Source organism: Symphalangus syndactylus, chromosome 1 (genome assembly GCF_028878055.3).
Source record: "Symphalangus syndactylus isolate Jambi chromosome 1, NHGRI_mSymSyn1-v2.1_pri, whole genome shotgun sequence".
NCBI classification, from domain to species: Eukaryota; Metazoa; Chordata; class Mammalia; order Primates; family Hylobatidae; genus Symphalangus; species Symphalangus syndactylus.
Genome location: NC_072423.2, coordinates 152,202,084 through 152,219,203, shown reverse-complemented (window position 1 = coordinate 152,219,203; position 17,120 = coordinate 152,202,084). Strand labels below are relative to the sequence as shown.

The window sequence follows — 17,120 nt, the reverse complement described above, 5'->3', positions numbered from 1 at the left end:
GCTGTGTTTATAAAAGAAAAGAAAAACCTGGCCGGGTGCGGTGGCTCACACCTGTAATCCCAGCGCTTTGAGAGGCCGAGGCGGGCTGATCACCTGAGGTCAGGAGTTCGAGACCAGCCTGGCCAACATGGTGAAACCCCCGTCTCTACTAAAAATACCAAAAAATTTAGCCAGGCGTGGTCAGGGGCGCCTATAATCCCAGTTACTTGGGAAGCTGAGGCAGGAGAATGGCTTAAACCCGGGAGGCGGAGGTTGCAGTGAGCCAAGACCCCCCTATTGCACTCCAGCCTGAGCAAAAGAGCGAAATTCTGCCTCAAAAAAAAAAAAAAGTTGTAAAAAAAAAAAAAAATCTGACAGTATTTGGAGCCAAAACAAAATGTCTCTCAAAGCTCCTAGATGTCAAGTGATAGCAACTATGTAAACTCATAAATAGATTTAAAAAATATTAATAAAGTTTATCCCAGCTACTCAGGAAGCTGAGGCAGGAGGATTACTTGAGCCCAGGAGTTCAAGACCAACCCGGGCAACATAGTGAGAACCTGTCACAATTTTTTTTTTTTTTTTTGAGATGGAGTCTCGCTCTATCCCCCAGGCTGGAGTGCAGTGGCGCGATCTCTGGTCACTGCAAGCTCCATGTCCCGGGTTCACGCCATTCTCCTGCCTCAGCCTCTCCGAGTAGCTGGGACTACAGGCGCCTGCCACCACGCCCGGCTAATTTTTTTGTATTTTTAGTAGAGACGGGGTTTCACCGTGGTCTCGATCTCCTGACCTCGTAATCCGCCTGCCTCGGCCTCCCAAAGTGCTGGGATTACAAGTGTGAGCCACCGCACCCGGCCCCTGTCACAATTTTTTAAAGTCCACTTTTAAGTAAGAATATTGATAGTTTGCTTAAACCCACAGGATGCATTTGAAGAGTTTAAGTCAGTGTTAAATAATTTTCACAAAAGTTAAATATCCTTCTAAGATCACTCTACCCCTTGCCTCTTAAGTTTTAATCTCTTTACGTTCAATTTCAGGAAACTAAGATAAGTATCAATAAAAGGAGAAACATGGGCCGGGCGCGGTGGCTCACGCCTGGTGGGCGGATCACTTGAGGTCAGGAGTTCGAGACCAGCCTGGCCAACATGGTGAAACCCCGTCTCTAATAAACATACAAAAATTAACCGGGCGTGGTGCCACACACTTGTAGTTTCAGCTACTCAGGAAGCTGAGGCAAGAGAATCACTTGAACCTTGGAGGAGGAGGTTGCAGTGAGCAGAGATCGTGCCACTGCACTCCAGCCTGGGCAACAGAGCAAGACTTTAAAAAAGTTTTTTAAATAATAATAAATAAATACCCATCACATATGCTGAATGTGTAGAAATGGGATGGCTACTAAAAATCATATTCGCAAGGCCTCAGATATTTGTACACCAAAGTTTATAGCAGCATTATGCATGATAGCCAAAAGGTGGAAACAACCTAGCTGTTCATGGATAGCAAAACGTGATGTATGCACACTATGGAATATTATTCAGCCCTTAAAAGGAATAAAATTTTTACACATGCTACAACATAGATGAACCTTGAAGACATTATGCTAAGTGAAATAAGCCAGACATGAAAGAACAAAAACTGTATACTTCCACTTATGTGAGAAAACTAGGGGAGTCAAATTCATACAGACAGAAAGTAGCATGGTGCAATGGGGAGTAATTGTTTAATGGGTACAGATTTTCAGTCTGGGAAGAGCATTTAGCTCCCACTTACAAGTGAGAATATGTGGTATTTGGTTTTCTGTTCCTGCAAAATTTTGCACATGGCTGGTGGTGATGGTTGTAAAAACGATATGAATGTACTTAATGCCAGTCAACTATACACCTAAAAATGGTTAAAATAGACAATTTTATGCTATGTATGTTTTACATAGCTTAAAAAAAAATCAGATGTGCTTATTTGGTCCAGACAAATGTTAACAATGCTCTGATTTTCCCTCGCGTTCCAGTATTTTGCCACATAGCTAGTGGGAGATCATTACATTACTAAAAGAGAAAAATCTCCTATGGAGATTGTGTAATGTGCACCCATGTACAGAAAAATGAACCACAATGTCTAAAAAGCAAAATCCTGGCTGGGCGCAGTGGCTCATACCTGTAATCCCAGTGCTTTGGGAGGCCGAGGTGAGCAGATCACCCGAGTTCAGGAGTTCGAGACCAGCCTGGGCAACATGGTAAAACCTCGTCTCTACTAAAAATACAAAAATTAGCTAGGTGTGGTGGCAGGTGCCTACCAGCTACTCAGGAGGCTGAGGCAGGAGAATCGCTTGAACCCAGCAGGCAGTGTTTGCAGTGAGCCAGGATCATGCCATTGCACTCTAGCCTGGGCAGTAAGAGGGAAACTTGGTCTCAAAAAAAAAAAAAAAAAAAAAAAAAAGAAGACTGACTTCATTTTAAAAGCATGATTTTTATCTTTATATATATTTTTCGTTCATTTTTTTCTTCTTGTTTTTTCTTTCTTTTTTTTTTTTTATTTTTTCGGGGGGGCAGGGTATTGCTCTGTCACCCATGCTGGAGTGCAGTGGTGAGATTATGGCTCACTCCAGCCTTGAGTCCTTGGGCTCAAGCAATTCTCCTGCCTCAGCCTCCTGAGTAGCCAGGACTACAGGCACACACCACCATGCTTGGCTAATTTTTTATTTCTTTGTAGAGATGGGAGTCTATGTTGCCCAGGCTGGTCTTGGACTCCTAGACTCAAGTGATCCTCCCACCTCGGCCTCCCAAAGTGCTGGGATCACAGATGTGAGCCACTGTGACTGGCCATGATGTTATTTCCTATTGCAAAAGCAAAATGTAGCTATTATAGAAAAATCAGAAAATGCATGCAGACCGAATAAATCCTAGGGGCACACATAGATCAATGGCCACACATAATTCTACCAAAGAAGTGTGGTAGGGTAGCATGTGTGCCTCTAAAGATGCTGGCCTAATATGTCCATCATCTACAGCCCATTTCCCCCAGATCCATCCTTCCAACCTTCTCTGTGATGCTCTATCCCCTTACAGTTGGCCATTGCATGCTATATCACCCAGGTCCTTCTGGTTGGGCATACCAAAGGACTAGTGACTTCTTGGAAAAAAATTCAGAAGAAAGAATTCCCAGAAAGAATTTTGGAGTTCCCCGAAAAGCAGATCTTGAAAGAATAATTTGAATGCCAGCCGTTTATTTGGGAAATGATCCCAAGAAAGTGTGGTAGGGAAGTGAGACAGAAAAGAGAAGAAACCAAACAAGTGGTTGTTAGCAAGTTACCCTTGTGGGCGACTGGAGTTTAATTTCTGGGGAAATCTTGGAAATAGTGAGGAACGTGGACCTGTGAGCTGTCCCACTTGAGGGTGGGGAAGTCCTAGTATTTATCACCACTTCCCATCTGTCATTGGCTAATGACTTACCCCAGGATGGTGTACATGAAATGTAAGGTCTGAGGAGCTATGGGGCAGATAGTCGAGGGGACCACCTATTCGGACGTGAAGACAAGAGAAAAATAGAGAAAGGTCAAGAGTGTTAAAAAGCTACACAATAATGCTGTAAGCAAGTACGGAACTGTGTCCATCAATTTCTCAAAAGGAGTAGCTGGATGGACCATTTCAGTGGAACGATTGGAGCTAATGCCAAAATGCTTCAGAGTAAGAAGTAGAGATCATGTCTGGGGACAATTCTTTTTTTTCTCACTCTCACCCAGGCTGTAGTGTTGTGGTGTGATCTCGGCTCACTGCAACCTCCGCCTCCCAGGTTCAAGCTATTCTCCTGTCTCAGCCTCCTGAGTAGGTGCCATGTGCCACCAAGCCTGGCTAATATTTGTGTTTTTAGTACAGACAGGATTTCACCATGTTGGCCAGGCTGGTCTCAGCCTCCTAAAATACTGGGATTACAGGCATGAGCCACCATGCCCAGACAATTCTTTACAATGCTTGATTCTGAAAGGAAGGAGAGAAAGAGGGCTGCAGCCAAAAGGCTGTGAGGTTAGAGCAATGCTTTTCAAACTGGGGTCCTTGAAGGATTGTCAGTCCATAAGACCTGAGAATTTTAAACACAAACACACACACACACACACACACACACACACACACAGAGTGTCCTCTGGATGCCCATTTCTAAGTGAATATTGCTTCTGAGTTTTAGTTCCTCTGTTTATATTTGTGTTTACAATCAAGTTTTAGCCAGGCAGTAATCCTTTAAAGATCATTTTGTTTCTCTTTTTTTTTTTTTTTTTTTTTGAGGAGTTTCACTCCTGTTGCCCAGGCTGGAGTGCAATGGCGTGATCTCCACTCACGGCAACCTCCAACTCCCGGGTTCAAGCGATTCTCCTACCTCAGCCTCCTGAGTAGCTGGGATTACAAGAATGGGCCACCATGCCCAGCTAATTTTTTTGTATTTTTAGTAGAGACAGGGTTTCCCCATATTGGTCAGGCTGGTCTTGAACTGCCAACCTCAGATGATCCACCCTCCTTGGCCTCCCAAAGTGCTGGCATTACAGGAATGAGCCACCACGCCCGGCATAAAGATCATTTTCAAACAGAAATTGTTCATGCTGTCATGGAGAAGGTATGATCTGGATGAGAGTGAACATCAGTTTCTGTGTTGACAAGAAGGAACAGTGCTCTGCCTTCTTCTTTGGTTGTTCCAGCTTTAGAGGTGTTTGAATTAGAGTGAGTGTTCCCCATGGGGGATGCTTGTGTCCTAGAAAAGACACTGAGGGCCGGGCACGGTGGCTCATGCCTGTAATCTCAGCACTTTGGGAGGCCAAGGCGGGTGGGTCACCTGAGGTCAGGAGTTCGAGACCAGCCTGGCCAACGTGGTAAAACCCTGCCTCTGCTAAAAACACAAAAATAATTAACCAGGTGTGGTGGCATGCGCCTATAATCCCAGCTACTAGGGAGGCTGAGGCAGGAGAATTGCTTGAACCCATAAGGCAGAGGTTGCAGTGAGCTGGGATCACACCACCACCCTCCAGCCTGTGCAACAGACAGAGCGAGACTCCAACTCAAAAAAAAAAAAGAAAGAGAAAAAAAAGAGAGAGAAAAAGGAGAAACAGTGTATTAGTCTATTCTCATACCGCTAATAAAGACATATCGGAGACCGGGTAATTTATAAAGAAAAAGAGATGTAATGGACTCACAGTTCCACATGGGTGGGGAGGCCTCACAATCATGGCAGAAGGCAAAGGAGGAGCAAAGGTGTGTCTTACACGGTGGCCGGCAAGATAGCATGTGTGTGTGCAGGGGAACTGCCCTTTATAAAACCATCGGATCTCTTGAGACTTATTCACTATCACAAGAACAGCATGAGAAAAAGCCACCCCCATGATTCAATTACCTCCCACTGAGTTCCTCCCACAACACATGGGAACTATGGGAGCTACAATTCCAGATGAGATTTGGGTGGGAACACAACCAAACCATATCACAGGGGGATCAACGTATCGATGAGGGTAGATTTGTCACAATAAAACAGGAGCCCAAGCAGAGAACTTTATCACATATACCCATCAAGTCATTCTGGGTACTGCAAGACACTTCTCCTGAAAACACTTCTGGAAACATCCAGCTGCGAAGGACTCCAAGGCCTTAATTTTCAGAGAGGAATCTCTTAGTGGGTCTACAAGTGAATGCCTCCAGCAAGATGGAGTGGGGAGGGCTCCTTTGTGGCCATAGCAGTGTTGGAATTGGGGATACAGTGGGCAGACCAGATGTAAAAGCCACTTGCTGTTTGGCCGCGCTGAGAATCTTCCTTTCTGCCTGGGAATGCAAGCCCTGAAATAACATGATTTGTGTGTATCTTCAAAAGCAAGGAGAACTTATATCATAGGTAATCTCAAGATTTTGATGTTTCATAAGAAAGCTGAAGAACTTCAACGATTAGGATAAATCATCTTCGAGCTATTCGGTGTTTAAAGAAGTTTTACAAAAAACACATACACATGTACTCACGGAGAAAACCACTGCTTTAATGGAGTAACTAGCTGCAACTTATTATGTTATTTCCATTCTTGATCTATGTGCCTATGGTTTTAGATAGTTGTGGTCAACATGTTGAATATTTCATGAGTGACCCCAGACAAACAACTTCACCTCCACTCGTCTATTTTCCTGTCAGCAAATGGAGATAATTGCTTTTATTTCACAGGGCTGTTGTGAAAAACAAGTGAAGTATGGTAATACAAAAACAATTCGTAAACTCTAAAGTATACAATTATGAGACATAATAGTTACACGTAATTGCTTCTGTTGTGTTTTTCTATGTATCACTTGTAACAGTTGCATATTACTCTGAGTTGCTGTCACAGTTTATTTAACCATTATCTACTTGTTACTCATTCTTGCTTTTTGCTATCATAAATAAAGTTGGTTATAAACATCTCTGCGTGGTTTGCATTTTTTCTCTTTTGAAATATTTCTTTAGGAGGAATTCCTGGAAGTAGAATAAATGAGTTCGAATAGTAGTCCGGACATTCTTTCTTAGATGATATACATCATAGTACAAACAAGCAAAAAACTAGCTCATTATGCTGTACCATAATTCTGACAAATTAAGAAACTAAAACTAATTCTGGTGGTGTTAGCAAGCAAGCATATATAAAATCATATCATAATTTTCAAAAGAGAAATAGTTACATTTTCTTTGATTATGGAACATGCCTCCTGATGGCGTGAAATCCTTTTTTTGGAATGTGGCAGAATAGAGTATGAAATGCAAAGACTTAACTGGGTAGCCTTCTTTTACAGTTTTAGCGTCCTCTGTTTACAGGAGACCTGGTTTTTAAAGGATCACTTCCTTCCCATGTGAGGCCTCAAGCTCCTTGGCGTCAGCTGATTTTGATTCAGGGCAAAGTCATTTTAGTAAAGGACAGTTTGCTACATGGATTTTAGATTAAAACGGACAAGATGAATTTTGTGCAGCAGGTATATAAAATACAAAAATGTATTCTCCATGACGTGGTTCCAGTTTTCTGGAAAGATCAATTTTTTTTTTTTTTTGAGACGGAGTTTTGCTCTTGTTGCCCAGGCTGGAGTGCAATGGCATGATCTCGGCTCACCACAACCTCCGCCTCCCAGGCTCAAGTGATTCTCTTGCCTCAGCTTCCCTAGTAGCTGGGATTACAGGCGTGCGCCACCACGCCCAGCTAATTTTTTGTATTTTTAGTAGAGACAGGTTTTTTCCATGTTGGTCAGGCTGGTCTCGAACTCCTGACCTCAGGCCATCCGTTCTCCTCCGCCTCCCAAAGTGCTGAGATTACAGGCGTGAGCCACCGCGCCCAGCCAGAAAGTTTAATATTTTAAAAGTATATGCAGGCCAGTCGTGGTGGCTCACAGCTGTAATCCCAGCACTTTAGGAGGCTAAGGATGGAGGATCTCTTGAGACCAGGAGTTCAAGACCAGCCTGGGCAACATAAGAAGACTCTATCTCTGCAAAAAAAAAAAATAATAAAAAATACATATATATATAAATTAACTGGGCATGGTGGCACACACCTATAATCCCAGCTACTTGGGACACTGAGGGAGGAGGGCCACTTGAGCCTGGGAAGTCGAGGCTGCAGTGAGCTATGATTATGCCACTGCATTCCAGCCTGGGTAACAGGGCAAAACCCCATTAAAAAAATTTTTTTTTAAGTGTATGCAGATTCCCAAACTTCTGGAGTGTAAGTGCTCTTAACATCTATTATCTGACACAATTTTTGGAGCCTTAAATGCTCAGATTGGCAAGAGGCTTCTGCCTTTTTGGACTGAAATTTTGCTTCTCTCTGGGCATTTGTTTAGAGATGGTTGCAGAATCGAAGAAGAAATATCTGACCAAACTAGTATGGTTCAGTAGAAACTTTCCCTATGAAACATTTCAGAGGAATTTGACCTTTACCACTTATCAAGGGATCAGGGTGATTGATTATTAAGTGATTAGCTCTATTGCCCTTATTTTGTGTCTCCAGTCACTTCTCTTTTAAATGGCTTGATAGGAAGTTAAGAGGAGGTATAACGGGAAAGCCTTGGCTGAAAGTTACATTTGATTCGTGAGTTCAGCTTTGCCACTAACTAGCTGGCTGACCAGATCCAAGTTACTTAACCCATTTGGGCCTGAGTTTTCTCAAGTACAAAGTGGAATCTAAGGTCTAGTCCCGTTCCAACACTCTGTGATTTCATCTGGAGCAAAGGCCTTTCTCCATGACACAAGTAATCTTCTGAGGGCCAAATGACTTAAAGACTCTTTCGCAAATGTCATGTGACTATTGCTGTGCTGCGTGTGTGGGTGTGCGGTGGGGAAGGGTGGGTGGAAGTAAATTCCTACTGTCTATAGCAACAGTTAAAAAACAGGTTGAAAAAAATACAGTGCTCTCCTGTGTTTGGGCAAACAGGAATCAGGCCACCCTGACCTCATGGTCCCATGGACGCTGCCAGGAAGCCTGAAAACTCCATCCAAAGCTGCTGAGACAGAATCTTTGGCAGAGCTGAAAGGAAGCTGAAAGGAGCGGTGCCGGGAGTTCCTGCCCAAAAAAGGGTGAGCATGGCACTTGGCAAACGCGCTGCATGTATTATGTGCTGAGTTAACACCCCTTAGTGTCATTATTAGCACTTTCAGAAATAGCCAGCAAAGCTATTGAGAGAGGAGGTTAAAAAAAACAACACCAAAACCTTTAACTGACTCCAATATTACTTCTGGTGCATTAATACTTTTAAAACCTAAATTGTAGTCTTTCTACTTGTTATTAAGGCATCATTATTTTTCAGACTCAAATTCTGGCAGTTGCTTGTTGATATGTTCCTTTGGAGTTTCTTTGGCATTGCTGTTGAGTCTCAGATCCCACATTGGAGGGATCAGCTCCTACGAGGTGTATTATGAGGCTTAAGTGAAAGCAAACCCCAGGGTCTTACGTGACCCCAGCAGGATCCCTTCCCCTTTGGGTCCTCACTGTCCCAGACCCAGAGTGTTGCCTGGCCATCTGAGGGGCCTTAGTCTCACCCAGTCTGCTCACCTCTGCTAATACCTCTGTATGATGATACTTTCATTTATTGCTAAAACCTCGCTAGGGGTTCAGTCTGACACTGCCTGCTGGTTTGGTTCTGCACCCTGCTGCGTCTTCATGCAGCCCCTAGCTCCATAGAAAACCATTTGCCGTGGGCTTTCAAGTGCCCTTCCCTGACCTTCCTCCCAGAAGGTTCTTGCCCCTGCCTGCTGGCCTAGTAAACTCTTAGATTTGCCATCCTTAGGTCAGAGGCATTCCAACCAGAGCTGTGCCACCTCGAACGGGGGCTGGGTAAAATAAGACTGAGACCTACTGGGCTGCATTCCCAGGCAGTTAGGCATTCTGAGTCACACCATGAGATAGGAGGTCGGCACAAGATACAGGTCACAAAGACCTTGCTGATAAAACAGCATGTGGTAAAGATGCCAGTCAAAATCCCCCAAAACCATGATGGCAAAAAACTGACCTCTGGTTGTCCTCACTGCTCATTATAAAGTAATTATAATGAATCAGTATGCTACAAGACATTACCACCAGTGCACAGACAGTTTACAAATGCCATGGCAACATTAGGAAGTTACCCTGGTCTAAAAAGGGGAGGAATCCTCAGTTCCAGGAATTGCCCACCTCTTTGCCAAAAAACTCTTGAATGATCCACCCCTTGTTTAGCATATAATCAAGAAGAATGTAAGTGTCCTTGGTTGAGTAGCTCAAGCTGCTGCTCTGCCTGTGGACGATCCATTCTTTACTCCTTTACTTTTTTAATAAACTTGCTTTCACTTTACTCTATGGACTCGCCCTGAATTCTTTCTTGTGTGAGACCCAAGAACCTTCTCTTGGGGTCTGATTGGGACCCCTTTCCAGTAACACCAAGTCTCAGCTAAAATGTCTCTTCATGATATTTTATTGTTTCCTCTTGCGAGCTACCTCAGCACCCAGGACAATTCCAGCTGACTCTTGAAAAACTCAAGGGTTAGGGGCATCGACCCCCTGCACAGTCAAAAATCTGCATATAACTTAACTCCTCCAAAATGTAACTAGTAATCGCGTCCCATTGACCAGAAGCCTTACTGATGGCATCCACAGTTGATCAACACATATTTTGCATGTTACATGTATTACATACTATATTTTTACAATAAAGTAAGCTAGCTAGAGAAAATAAAATGTTACTAAGAAAATCATAAGGAAGAACAAATGTATTTACTGTTCATTAAGTGGAAGGAGATCATCATAGAGATCTTTATCTTTGTTGTCTTCCTGTTGACTAGGCTGAGGAAGAGGAGGAAGAGGAGGGGTTGGTCTTGCGGTGGGGTGGGTGGGTAGCAGAGGCAGAAGAGGTGGAAGAGGTGGAAGGAAGGGAGAGCAGTAGAGTCAGGCACACTCAGTGTACTTCTTTTTTTTTTTTTTTTTTGGAGACAGAGGCTTTCTCTGTCACCCAGGCTGGAGTGCAGTGGTGCAGTCTTGGCTCACTGCAACCTCTCCCTCCCGGGTTCAAGTGATTCTCGAGCCTCTGCCTCCCGAGTAGCTGGGATTATAGGCACATGCCACTATGCCCGGCTACTTTTTTTATTTTTAGTAGAGATGAGGTTTCACCAAGTTGGCCAGGCTGCTCTCAAACTCCTGACCTCAAGCGATCCGCCCCCCTCGGCCTCCCAAAGTGCTGGGATTACAGGTGTGAGCCACCATGCCCAACCTTCAGTGTAAATTTTACTGGACAAAAAATCCACATATAAGTAGATTTTGACTCACGTTCAAACCTGTGTTGATCAAGGGTCAACTGTATATATCCATCAGAGACTGAGTTTTTTGGAGCCAAGCATTTTATTTTGATTTTTATTTTTCAAGCTTTGAAGCTTGAGCTCGGAATCTGGTAAAAAGGTGCCCAGTAACTGCTGTATAAATACATAGATCTGTGTTCTAACAATCTCATCTTCAGTTCCTCCTTCGAACAAGGTGACGGAGGGTGTTAAATGAAAAAGAAATTTGTAAACTGACATGTGGGAATTTATATTAAACCATGTTTATACTTGCTTTATGGAAACTTCTCCTGAAACAAAGAAAAAGAGAACCAAAAAAGGGTCCCTTTCTGTTTCAAAGATCTTATGTAAGAGGAGAGTCCCTTGACACCCCTGAACACCGCATCCCCCCCACACAGGCCCATGGATTTCCCTCACATTCTAGCAATCACGGGCTCAAGTTTCTCTTTTAAAAACTTCATTACTTGTTAGGGAAGGCTAAGCCTCGTTTATCCGTTAATGCAAATTATTCCACATAGAGATCCTCCTATAAGAGCTTCTCGCTGGGGACAGTGAGCACCAGAGATGCGACTTTGAACGGGGGACGCTTTCCCGGCATCCAGGCCACAGCTCAAATGCTAATCAGTGCTCCTGGGCTGCAACCCACTGTTGGCCCAGATTCCTGGGCTGTGGAAACAGGTCTCCACGGTGTAAAGAGCCTGAGCATTCTCGCCAGAAAAAGCTACTTTCAATTCCTGGCTCTGTCACCCACAGGCTCTATGACTTGGGAAATATTACCTATCTTAGCAGAGCTCCTGTTTTCTCACCCATAAAATGGTGATAACAGCAAATGCCTCACAGTTGTTGACAAATGAGATGAGAGGGCTGAGGTCCGGTCATGTAGCAGGTGCATATAAAGAGTACTTTGTGTGTCTTTGAGTGACTCTGTGGCTCTGAGACTTACCGGGAGTAGGTTTGGATTGGTTGGTTATTGGGTCTTGCTATGAACTGGAGATGGTGTTGGGGGTGGGTTGGTAACAGCACTGGGGGCCTGGGGGATACCTGGTGAGGTGTGGCACACTGTGGACCCCTGAGGTTGATCTGCTGGAGGATATGGTATTCCAGGAGCTCCAGGGCAACTCTAAACCCACAGCCTGCAAAAGTGGGCAGTGGGTGATTCGATTCTGACACTTACTTCCTTTTCCAATGAATAATTTTTTCCATTTCTAGCTCGCTGAACAAGGGTGGGCCGCTGGCTCCATAGAGCACTAAACACAGAGAAACTTGGAGTGTTGAAAAAGAAATTAAATGTCAGAATCAGTTCCCATCTGTAAATGATCTGTCGCCCTATCTGACCTTGGAGGTGAAGCCCAGAGAAGATTGTTTCTCAAAGTGAATTCAGAGCACCTACCCCGGAGAGCTCAGACTTGTTGAATCAAGATCTCTGAGACAGGGATGGAGAATCTTCATTAAACCAAGTTCCCCCAGGTAGTCCTGGTGCACCTTATACCCTCACTACTTCAAGTGTGGTCCCTGGGACAACAGCAAGAGCCTAATTGGGCACTTACAAAAACTTCAGAATCTCAGACCCAGCCCCAAACCTACTGAATCTGCGTGTTTAAAACATCATAGTAAAATGTAATATCCATAGCATACAATTTACCGTCTTTAAGTGTACAGTTCAGAAGTGTTAATTGCATTCACATGATTGTCTAACCTATCTCCAGAACTCTTTTCATCTTGCAGAAATGAAACTCTATACCCATTAAACAACCCCCATTTCTTACTCCCACAGCCTCTGGCGACCACCCAGAATCTGCGTTTTAACAAGATTCCCAGGAGATTCTTATGCCCGTTAACGATGAAGACGCCCTGCACTGAGTATGAAAACCACAGATAACAAAATCAGGAGCCTGCCAGGAGGCTTAGTGAGGCAGCCAGGCCATTTCCTTAGGGCAAGATTAGGGAAACCAGTGAGCAGAACAATAGCAAATCCCTCTAGAAAATTCTGATGCATGCTCCAGTTTGACAATCACTGCTATCCAGCAGTGATTCATAACTCAATCTACATATTAGAATCACCTGGGAACCTTCCAAACATATTCATGCCTAAGACCCATCCAAAATCCAGTAACTCTAATCTCTAGAGGCAGGGCCCAGGCATCTAAATTTTTAAAACATCTCCCAGGGATTCTGATTACTCAGTCAGATTTCTTTCTTTTTTTTTTTGAAACACTCTTAGTCTGTTTCCCAGGCTGGAATGCAGTGGCGTATTCTTACCTCACTGCAATCTCCTCCTCCCAAGTTCAAGAATTCTTGTGCCTCAGCTTTCTGAGTAGCTGTGACTGCTGGCGGGCACCACTATGCCTGGCTATTTTTATTTTTTACTTTTATTTATTTATTTTTATTTTAGCAGAGATGGAGGATTTTTGCCATGTTGGCCAGGCTGGTCGTGAACTCCTGGCCTCAAATGATCCACTGGCCTCAGCCTCCCAATGTGCTGGGATTACAGGCATGAGCCACTGCGCCCTGCCTCAGTCAGGTTTCAGAACCACTGACCTGCAGAGATGAAGGAGGTTGGTAGGATGAGGCGGATTCTGCAACCGTGCATGGGCATTAGAGGAAAATAATGGTGCTGGGTAAGGCCTCAGAGCTGCTTTTTTATTTTATAGTCTGCTCAGCTCTCCTGGTATGAGTGATTGCCCTGGGGAGTTTAAACCAACCAACAAAGCTGTGTTTGCAAAAAGAAATCGCTATCTTATTTGATGTTCCAATGCTTTCCATGCAAACAATCCCTACCACCTCTTCCCTACTGCCTGCCATTATTTCCTATCACAGCCCTCTGTTTATTTTCCTAATAGCATTTACCACAATTAGCAATTATTATGCTCATTGTCTGCCTCCTCTCATTAAAATAATAGCTAACTGTCTCTGTGTAAAAACCAAGTTCATAGGTCTTGTTCACCTCCTCCTCACACAGAGGCCCCTGATAAATATTTGAATGAATGAAACACACATAGTACTCAATCAGCTGATGTACCAATCAACTTTGCTATGCCATGGAATCACTGCCCCCCTTGTGGCCCCAAACCAGCTGACATAATATAGAAAGGGAGAAGCAGTCGTCTTAAAAGAAACTGCTGCACTGTCGAGATTGAAAGAATTATGGCAGACAGGCTGTGCGCTAAAGCCCACAAGGAGCAGTCAAGGGCGGTGGTGGCCCAGTGTTCTCAGGTGGTAGAGACCAGTGTAGGGAAGCAGCACTGGCAGGTGGATTACCTAAGGTCAGGAGTTCAAGACCAGCCTGGCCAACATGGTAAAACCCCATCTCTACTGAAAAAAAAAAAAAAATTAGCCCAGTGCAGTGGCGAGCGCCTGTAATACTGTAATCCCAGCTGTTTGGGAGGCGGAGGCAAGAGAATCACTTGAATGTGGGAGGCGGAGGTTGTAGTGAGCCAAGATCGTGACACTGCACTCCAGCCTGGGCGACAGAGTGAGACTTCATCTCAAAAATAAATAAATAAATAAATTAGAATTCTTCAATGAGTGAGTGATAGGTTCATTGAAGTAGTGAAATCTGCATATAAATGTGACCTCATCCAGAACCTCCCAGCTGGTGAGGCTTGGATTAAAATGTGTTTATGCAACTCCCCATGTAGAATTCTGCAGTGGAAAGAGCGTAGCTTTTGGAACACTGTTGAAGACAAGTTCTGCTTCCTCTACTAGCTGGCTGTTCAACAGTGGGAAATTACTTATGTGAGCTTCAGCTTCCTCATCTGAAAATGAGATGATCTTTCTCTCATATATTATGCCAAGTGCCTAATAAAGTGCCTGCTGCATAGCAGCGTTTGATGAACGTTAACTCCTAAATCTGCAATCTAGATTTTCTTACCCATTCTTTCTCAGACTTTTTCTTCCTTTAGTTACAGCTTAGCTATTACCTCCTCGTCACTGGAACCACATGCCATCACTTATAACACTTACTGTTTGTTAACATTTGATTGGCCAAGAAAAAAATCACATACTGCCTTGTGGATTTTCTTTTATCATTATATTGAGAGTTCTTGTATTGTGAATATATTAAAAGCTAAAGAATTTATTTAACTTATTCCTCAGCACAAATTGAAATACTTTTGGAGACAGGAGGCTTTTACCAGAAAGGGGTCCTGATCCAGACCCCCAGAGAGGCTTCTTGGATCTCGAGCAATAAAGAATTCAGGGTGAGCCCACAGAATACAGTGAAACCAAGTTTATTAGAGAAGTAAAGCTCTCGGGGCTGCTGGTTGGCTATTTTTATGGTTATTTCTTGATCATATGCTAAACAAAGGGTAGATTATTCAGGAGTTTTCCAGAAAAGGGGTGAGGATTTCCCGGAACTAAGGTCCCTCCGCTTTTAGACCATATAGGGTTATTTCTGGATGTTGCTATGGCATTTGTAAACTGCCATGGTGCTGGTGGAGTGTCTTTTAGCATTCAAATGCATTTTTTTTTTTTTTTTTGAGACGGAGTCTCGCTCCGTCACCCAGCATGGAGTGCAGTGGCGCAATCTCGGCTCACTGCAAGCTCCACCTCCCGGGTTCACGCCATTCTCCTGCCTCAGCCTCCCGAGTAGCTGGGACTACAGGCGTCCGCCACCATGCCTAGCTAATTTTTTGTATTTTTAGTAGAGATGGGGTTTCACCATATTAGCCAGGATGATCTCGATCTCCTGACCTCGTGATCCACCCGTCTCGGCCTCCCAAAGTGCTGGGATTACAGGCATGAGCCACCTCGCCCAGCTCAAACTTTATTTTTGAAATCCTGATGATATACCATATGGATTGAAAAGGGTTTTATATTTTTAAATCAGATTTTTATCTGCTTTATCTTTTAACAGAATTCAGTGTTATGACAGAGCTGTAGCATCTTTCAATCAGTGTGATATTATTTATGTTAAGAGAGTGGCAAGAAATACAAATTTCTTTTCCCTATTTAGTCTCTCTTTTTTCTGTAGTAATATATCTTCAATTTTTGGTTGGTGCACGGCAGTCCAGTTAAAAGATGACATTTCCTAGTATCATTTGAAGTTGACTCGGTCAGGTATCTAAGTACTTGTCATAGAGTTGTAAGTCAAAATACTGCATAGTCTTCTGAGAAGTCTTATAAAGAAAGTGTTCTGGCAGGGTGTGGTGCCTCACGCCTGTAATCCCAGCACTTTGGGAGGCCGAGGTAGGCGGATCTCCTGAGGTCAGGAGCTCGAGACCAGCCCGGGCAACATGGTGAAACCCCATCTCTGCTAAAAATACAAAAATTAGCTGGGCATGGTGGCAGCCACCTGTAATCCCAGCTACTTAGGAGGCAGAGGAGCGAAAATTGCTCTCACCCAGAAGACGGAGGCTGCAGTGAGCCAAGATTGTGCTACTGCACTCCAGCCTGGGCGATAGAGCAAGGCTCTGAAACTGTTCTGTTTATTCTTTCTCTTTTGCTGCCAGCCTGAACCATGGAAGAGATTACTGGAGCACCAGACGTCTTGGACCGTGAGTATAAGGACCACAAGCTAGAGACTGTAGAGCTGACAGCCCGAAGGAGATTGAGTCTTTAATGAATTTGGGGTACCTTGCCACACTCACGCCAAAATGCTTACTTACAAAATCCCTTTGCAAGAGAAAGCAACCAAGTGTTATATCAAGCAAAAACTAATTTCAACTGATACAAGTTGTAGTTAAATTATACTTTTTTCATATTCCATTCTTATGAATGAGGTTAATTACAGACAATTAATGCATTGGTTCTGTGATGACCAAATACTTTATAGCCTACTAATTGCTCTGAAGTGCTGGCTGAATGTAGCATTTTGATTATAATGCGAAACAACGATATTAAGAGGTTTAAGAAAATACAATTGACCCAAAAAGTCAATTTTAGACAACAATCAATAAATAGGCCCTATGTTCTCTGGGCACCAAAGATTACCCCTTCAGGAAAACATATGCCAAAAAAAAAAAAACAAAACACCATAATCTGCTGAAAGAAAAAGCATTACCTTTGGTTTTATGGATTTTTCTAGCTATTTTTATGTGTCAAGTTTTAAATAGACTTTAGACACATTTATTGTGCTAGAGAATTTTTTATCACTAGCAAGAAAAAAAATCTTTGTCCTAGAAACACATATATGTAATTTTTTGGTCTTTGTTTATTACTGAAAAATGAGCATGAGAGAGAGGTAGGAAAACTGGGAAAAATAGAAGTTAGAGAAAAATGGTGGTAGAGGTTGTCCTGTCGGTTGGCTGGCATATAGGAATGTCAGAGGCATTTGAACTAGAGCAACCCCACCTTGCATAGGGCCTGGGTAAACCAAGGCAGAGACCTACTGGGCTGCATTCCCGGGAGGTTAGGCACTCTAAATCACA

The 17,120-nt window shown here is 43.5% G+C and overlaps 1 long non-coding RNA gene across 1 annotated transcript in view; it reads left to right on the top strand.

The window, feature by feature from the left end:
- Positions 1-16,384, top strand: part of LOC134731951 (uncharacterized) — a 39,222-nt gene extending 22,838 nt beyond the window's left edge. Inside the window, exons 2-3 of the long non-coding RNA XR_010114695.1 lie at positions 8,384-8,526; positions 16,203-16,384. This is a non-coding gene — a long non-coding RNA (uncharacterized lncRNA). The remainder of the gene's footprint in view (positions 1-8,383; positions 8,527-16,202) is intronic.
- Positions 16,385-17,120: the final 736 nt, after the last annotated feature.